The sequence below is a fragment of the Morone saxatilis genome, unplaced genomic scaffold (genome assembly GCF_004916995.1).
Source record: "Morone saxatilis isolate NCDOM2014 unplaced genomic scaffold, NCSU_SB_2.0 Contig18, whole genome shotgun sequence".
In the NCBI taxonomy this organism is placed as follows: Eukaryota; Metazoa; Chordata; class Actinopteri; family Moronidae; genus Morone; species Morone saxatilis.
The window spans coordinates 10,860,719-10,867,784 of NW_023339740.1; positions in this window are offsets into that span (position 1 = coordinate 10,860,719).

Below are 7,066 nucleotides of genomic sequence, written 5' to 3' on the forward strand. Positions count from 1 at the left end.
GAATGTATTGACTTAAAGAAGCCCTTGCATAATGCTGACATATTTGAGAATTTGGTATTTTTCAGTTCCTAATTATCCAATAGTTACTGTAGATGCACAAACCAGCAGCTGACTGAATAATGTTTTCTTAGATCCTGATTTTTGACCTCAAATCTAAAACTTTCCCTCAAATGTGTCTATAATGTTTAGTCCAAGTTCATGTTTTTCTTTACTGTTGATCTTGTACGTGTAATAGGTTGATATATAGATCTGCAGCGGTGTGTTTCTACACTATATGTGCACGTGTGTGTATGAGTGTGGGCGCTGGCGTGTCAATGCACTTAGCTTTATTAAGTGATACTGCCCCAGAGTGAGAGGGAGGCTGTTTATAATCAAGTTATTCTGAAGCAGCAATCCAATTTTCCGATAGAGAATGGAGTGAGATTTCTGTTTGTGTGTGTGCGAGAGAGAGAGAGTGAGTGTGTAACTTTGTCTGACGCTTGTAGACAAGACAGAGGTTGGGATTTTATGCTTTCTGTGCACGTGTGCGCGTGTGGCTGAGTTTGTCATATGAATGCATAATGTGATCATTAGTTGCAGCTCTCTAAGTGGATTCATCAACTATAATGGACCATAACAGTGAAAAGACAGCAAATCATGAGCAAGAACCTTCTGACACTGGTCTGTTACAGTTGATGAAAATGAAAACAATTTATTTTACTACAGAAACACAAGCTGCATGCAGAAAACTGATTTTTAAAATTGTTTACTAGTAAAAGTTATCTATAGAGCTCTGTTTCTATGGCTTCAGGGGAAATTCAGGAATCTTGTGATGATCCTTACAGTATCCTCCATTTTGCCTAAGGTGTGTGAGTGAGTTTATAGTCTCTTTAGGCCTATTTAGGCTTATCTGAGAGAGGGGACAAAGAGGCTTTTCTGCCAGTTCAGCATCTCTTCCTGTCCCTCTCTGCCTACCCTCTTCAGAGGCTGTTTCCATAGAAACGGGGTGCTGGATGCCCTCAGAGAGATGAGAGGGTATGTGATGGCATAAGATGTGAAGTTGAGCACACAGAATAATTAGGTAATTATATTAATTTAATGACAGGTCGCTACAATAGTGAGTCAGTGAAACTAGCTTGTAATCTTTCATGAACCGTTAACATCACAGCCAGGTTCAGTTTATATTATGTTTAGTTAAATTAATTAAGAATATAATTCACACCAGAGATTTTAAAGGGTTTTATTAAGAAGAGATTTAAAAGCAGTGATAGATAGCAAACCTAATCTCAGCAAGTAAATCGGGCTGTGAAAGCCACCATCAGCTGATCTAAGAGGTGGGCTCATGGCTTATAAGGAGTCTTTGTTATAATTGGGGATCATATAAAGCCTTGAAGGTCAACAATAACATTTTGAAATCAGGGAGGCCAGAACAGGAGTTATATGATCTTGTTCTCTTGAACTGGTGATAATTCTAGCAGCAGCATTTTGAACCAACTGAAGATGAGAGAGGGAGTAGTAGTAGTAGTAATAGAAATCTAGACGGGGGAAAAATAAAGGCACAGACAACAAAACTTCAAATAATAATAAGAAGAATCTAATTTTTGAAATTAACTTAAGTTGAAAGAAACATGACTGAACAACCTTCCTTAGTTGGTCATAAAACAAAGGCCAGAATTGAATAAAACACACAGATTTTCTGCAGTTGGCTTAGTGTTACATGATAGAAGTCAAAAACTACACACTATCTGACTGAAAGGATTGGATATGGCAAACAGGATAGTTTTTGTTTTGTCACCGTTAAGTTTGAGGGCGTTTTGAGAAGTTCAGCACTTTATATTAGAAAGGCTGTGTGAAAATTTTGCTTCTCTTTCTTCCTTGTCTTTTCTTTTTTTAAAGCTATTATTAGTGGATTTTATTGGGACATATAACTTGGTGTTATCAGCATAACAATGGTACTGTACATTATGTTTAGTAATGACCTGTCCAAGGTCCGCAGCATATAAATGAAGAAAAGTAATGGACCCAGGATTGACCCTTGGGGAACGGCATTAGTGAAATGGGAAAATAAGATGGGGAATTTCCAACAACAACAGAAAAGCCTGTATTGGATAGATAGGATTGTAACAAGTTTAGAGCAGATCTTTTCAGACCAAGATGGACTCTATTAATCTTTTGTGAATGTGTGAGTAAAATCATGTAGTGGTCTTGGGGCAGGGGAACAACTGCTCCTTGTTGACCTTCTTTCATCTCTCTCTCTCTCTCTCTCTCTCTCTGTCACACACACACACACTGGCCTCATACCCTGTGATGCAGCAGTAACTCAGTCAATGAGTGTCACTACCTCTCTGAAAGACCCCGAGGCTGCAGCAGCCACTATGAGCCACCCTCCAGCCCACACCCCTGCCGCCGCCTGGTCACAGCCCAACAGGAAGCATCAGAGCCAGGGAAGAAATGGAGCAAAGTGTGGGTCAGCCTGTGTCCTGGGGATGGAAGCTGGAATGTAGGTCTGCTCTACAGGGGATCATGTTCATGACTCATTACTGATCGCTCACCACCGTTATATCCCTTGGTGACTGGTGATCTTTATGTGAATACATGTATGATCTATACACACAGGCCCTTCTGGGCTCACATAGCCTACATGTATCCTTAAAGTACAGTATATTGCTATTTGTAAACAAGTGACATAAAGGAGTGGTACACCTGGAAGATAGATTTATCTATATTATATGAGAGAATGATATCAAACTACATTAAGGCCTATTAAGGACACAGTCTAAATGTTGTTTGTTTCCTGGATAGTTGCAGTAGTGAGAAAACTGAACTTCTTTTTATTAAAGCAGTAGTTACAAATGTCTCTCTTGCAGAGAGTTAGATGAGAAGATTGATACCAGCAGCTGGTTAGTGTAGCTTCACATATATATGTATACATATTAAAGGACTGTTGTATTAGCTGTGTGTGACAACTGAATGTATATATACAGTCTATCTGTACAAAATACTTAAGTGTAAAACCGACAATGGCTAGTTTTGGCCTCCTTTTGTTTCCAGCTTACTACTTACTGAGTCAACAAGATTCCAGGACTAAACTTATAGACATAAAGTGTTAATTAGTGAGCTTCAGAGGTGTTAGTATGCAGATTCTGTTATCTTTGGACAGAGGCAGGTTAGCTGTTTTCTCTCGTTTCCAGTCTCTATGCTAGGCTCAGCTAAAAGGCTATATTTATATTTTCTCATCCAACTCTTGGCAAGAAAAAGATTAACCAGATTTCTGAAGATGTTCCCAATCTATCATCACAATGCTGATGTATGTGATGATGTTGTCAAATTAAGCTTGCATTAAAGACATACCCTCACAACTCTGAGAGTAGGCAGTGAAAGCTGAGCTCTGCAGGGTGATGGGACAAAGCACTATGGGGGGTCTAGCACGGCCAAGAACTGGCAAGGACCTGCTCTGCTTTATGCCACTGCAGCTGACACACATAAATCTAAACCACATAAGCAGCTCCTCTGTCACACACATGCCAACATAAAACACAGGCACCATCAAACATCTGTGTGCGCACAAACACGTATTCCCATTGTAAAAGAAAAAGGAAGTAGGAAGAGAAAAAATAACAAAAATAAATGTAAAACAACTGTGCTTAATTCAGCTGTCTCACTTTTCACTCCGGCGATGCACCTCTTTCTCTACCAGCCAATGAGTCGTCAAATGTGTGTTTACGTAATCCTGACCAATTCAAACAATTTTGTTACGGTAAAGAATGGGGGATTAGTTTATGGAGCTTCAAAGCCAAATATAGAAAACGCATGTGAGGGATTATAGACACATCAAAGAATAAGGATGGAGAACACATTAGGGTGCAGTTTCATCTTCCATCTCCCTCTCTCTGTCTCCTTTCTAGTCTTTTTCACTGAAGGAGGCAACGTGACGCAGAGGTTGGTTGAAAAGAGAACACTGGACTTCATTGAATGCATGCAAGACTGATATATAGGTCTAACACATCATGATGTATGTAGTTGAGTACTGTGTTGGGAATTTGGCAGTGGATGATAATTTTTGTGCATAATCAGTCTTAGATTATCATCAGTTTGTGCCAATAAAATATCTAATATAAATATATTTAAAACATACCTACAAAAAGACTGTGGTACATTAAAGTTATGAGTCATCTTGTTTTCAAGTCAGGATATAATTACATGCTGCAGAAATAAGAAGGAGTGCCATCAAGTAAGATTCATGAAGTGTATTTGTGCGTGTGTGTGTGTGTGTTGCTGGAAGAAGAAAAGTGCCAAATCCATGCGGGAGAATGAATTGCCGACTTCACCGTGACTGACAGTACCCGAGGGCGGCTGGAGTGATTGTATTTGAACGCCTCTTATGTAATTAGGGTACGTTATTTTGACTGTATGGAGCCCTAAATATAGGGATTATGCTGCAGTTTGGCAATTGCAATATTAAAATATCTTCAGGGTTTTATAACCCACACAGTACGGTTATGAAATGTGCTTTTTACATTGTAAAGTGCCGAGGAGGAGGTGGCACACGGGAGAAATAAGCCAGGATGGATTTGAAACCTGTAAACATGCCTGAAAAGGAATGAAATTATGTAACAGTTTGTATGAGTCGGTCTTAAAAGTTCACCAGACGCATAACAAGGTGAGTGTGTGTGCACCACCCTTGTTTGTGTGTTTTGTTGTCCCAGTTGCGGTGGCCGGTTCCCAGCAGATCTAGGAGGATTGTAGCTTTATCTTCATAACTGGATGTTAATCTTGTGTGGAATCCAGCACTGCTTCGGGGGAACGTAGCCTGTGTGACACTAACATCGCCACCTGGTCCTTGGGACAACACACACACACAAACAGTCATAAGCTCCTCTGTGCACACAGAATGGGTTTATAGTTCATGCAACTGTTCACGGACTGTGTTTAATTACATAAAAGTGATTGTGACTGTGCGGGGACTGTTTCCTATTCACCACCACACAGCTGGTTGAGCTGGCTTCTACTTGGTCATAAGAGAATATGTACAAAAAGCTACCTAGATAAAGTTGTATGAGTTGTGAAAGGGTTAACTGTGTTTGGGTTGCAGTTCAGACATGACTGTCATTGGCAAACTTTCAGTTTTGAACATGAGTCATCGATAATGAGGATTTGGAAAAGATGGAGTTTTCCCCGAAAGTGTAGATTTAATAGCCAATAAATAAAAACCACTACCAACATCACTGACAGCTGCAGTGGCACTGAACATGAGGTAAAGTCACTTTGCATAGATCATTTAAAGCAGTCCAACAGAAACCTGGTGGTATCAGCATCGAGCAGCGTATTAAACAAAACCTCCAGGAAGAGAGGAGGAGTAACGGTAAAAGGCATCACATCCGTTGAGAAAGGATTTCAATTTCCCCTTTTTGAAGCAATCTGACTCAGCAGGAGAGGGAAGTGAGCAGAGTGAAACTTCCTATCCAAACCACAGCAAATTAACTCCATCTTCTGCTAGAGCTATAACATAATAACCTCTGCATGAGTTTCGGCCTTTGACCTCAAGGTGTTTGAACCGGTGGCCCCTCCTCTCCGTCATGGGAACAGTCTCCCTCTGTTTATGGCAGTTTAAGGGGCCTCAGATGTCGCCGCCGGCAGTCGGTGTGCAGTAGGTTTGTGATCTTTACTGACCAATGTGGGTGTGCTGCTGGGCGGAGCCACGCAGGCCCGTCGAGCCCTCTGATTGGTCCTTTATGTCCAACGAAGGTGGGGCTAATTCAGCAGTTAGCCGAACTGCGTGTCAATCGAATGCGATTATGCTGCTTTCAATGACTCCTCGTATTTCTGAAACATCATAGAAAGCGCAGTTAGGTAAAGGAAAACAGCATTTAGGTCCTCAGTTCATTAGATCTTTTTTCAGTGGTGGACTGAACTTAAGTATATTTACCCCAAGTAAGTTAAATACATGATAAGGAATTGTTATTTTTGCACTTCTCCACATTTCAGAGGAAATTGTAGCCTACCTTTTACTTCACTGAAGATATCTGTTAGCTATAGTTACTTTACAGATTGATACTTAAATAAGAAAAAAACATGTGATCAGCCTATAGAATATGATTGTTATAGATTAAACTACACAACAGTATGTGAAATAGTTACATTAGCTCCATGTTGATCAGCTGCAACATACAATGCTGTTTACATGTTAATGTGTAAGTAGTAACAGCCGCTACAATAATATAATATACCACTAAGGTTAAAGGAAATGTATTTATCATTATTTTTTTATTCTTTATTTATTGATCTAAATGTATTTAACAGTAGTGGGCATCCTGCTTCAACATGAGAATGAATTCAGGATCCCCCTCTGTAGCCTATGGGAAACAACATCAACAAAGTCAGAAATCTACACGCTGAAAACCGCCCGTCATCTAACCCGTTGCTATCGGTACTAATGTAAACAAGCTGTTACCTTTTCTTCTGAACAGATTTCGCCATTTGGGCTCACCTCTCCCTGTGCAAATGTTCCACCAAAACATGTCATCAAACAGAAAGTCTTTGGGGTTTGAAAGATCTGGGCATTGAAAACCTAATGAAGGCTATCCAGTTGCATTGTGGGAAATGTAGGATCTGAAATTAGTGTTTTTGGAACTACTAGGGCCTACAGATCAGTTCATCTCTGCCTCTGCTGCATTAGTTTTGATTTCATTGTTGCTTTAATATGCCAATTGTGAGTCCCCTGACTTTATGGAAGTGACATACTGAATCGCTGGAACACCCCTTTAAATAAAGGATGTCAACTCTTCATCTGCTTGCACAGGACATGCTTATTGTTTTGAGGATTTTTTTCTTTTGCATAATATAACTCAGCTGAGCCAGCATTGGTCCATCAGTTTCCATGGTGATGAATGGAGTTTGGCAACTGATAAAAAATAATTCATTTACCATTTTCCCTTTTAATTTAATTGTGAAACAATCCTCCATAACCGTCTGTAGTGCACTGTTAGTTGGAAGGTATAGAGAGGCCGCCTCCTGCACGAACCAACCATCCAAAAGGTGAAAACCAAACATTTCCGACAGCCCCTGAACGCAGCAATACCCCCTCTGG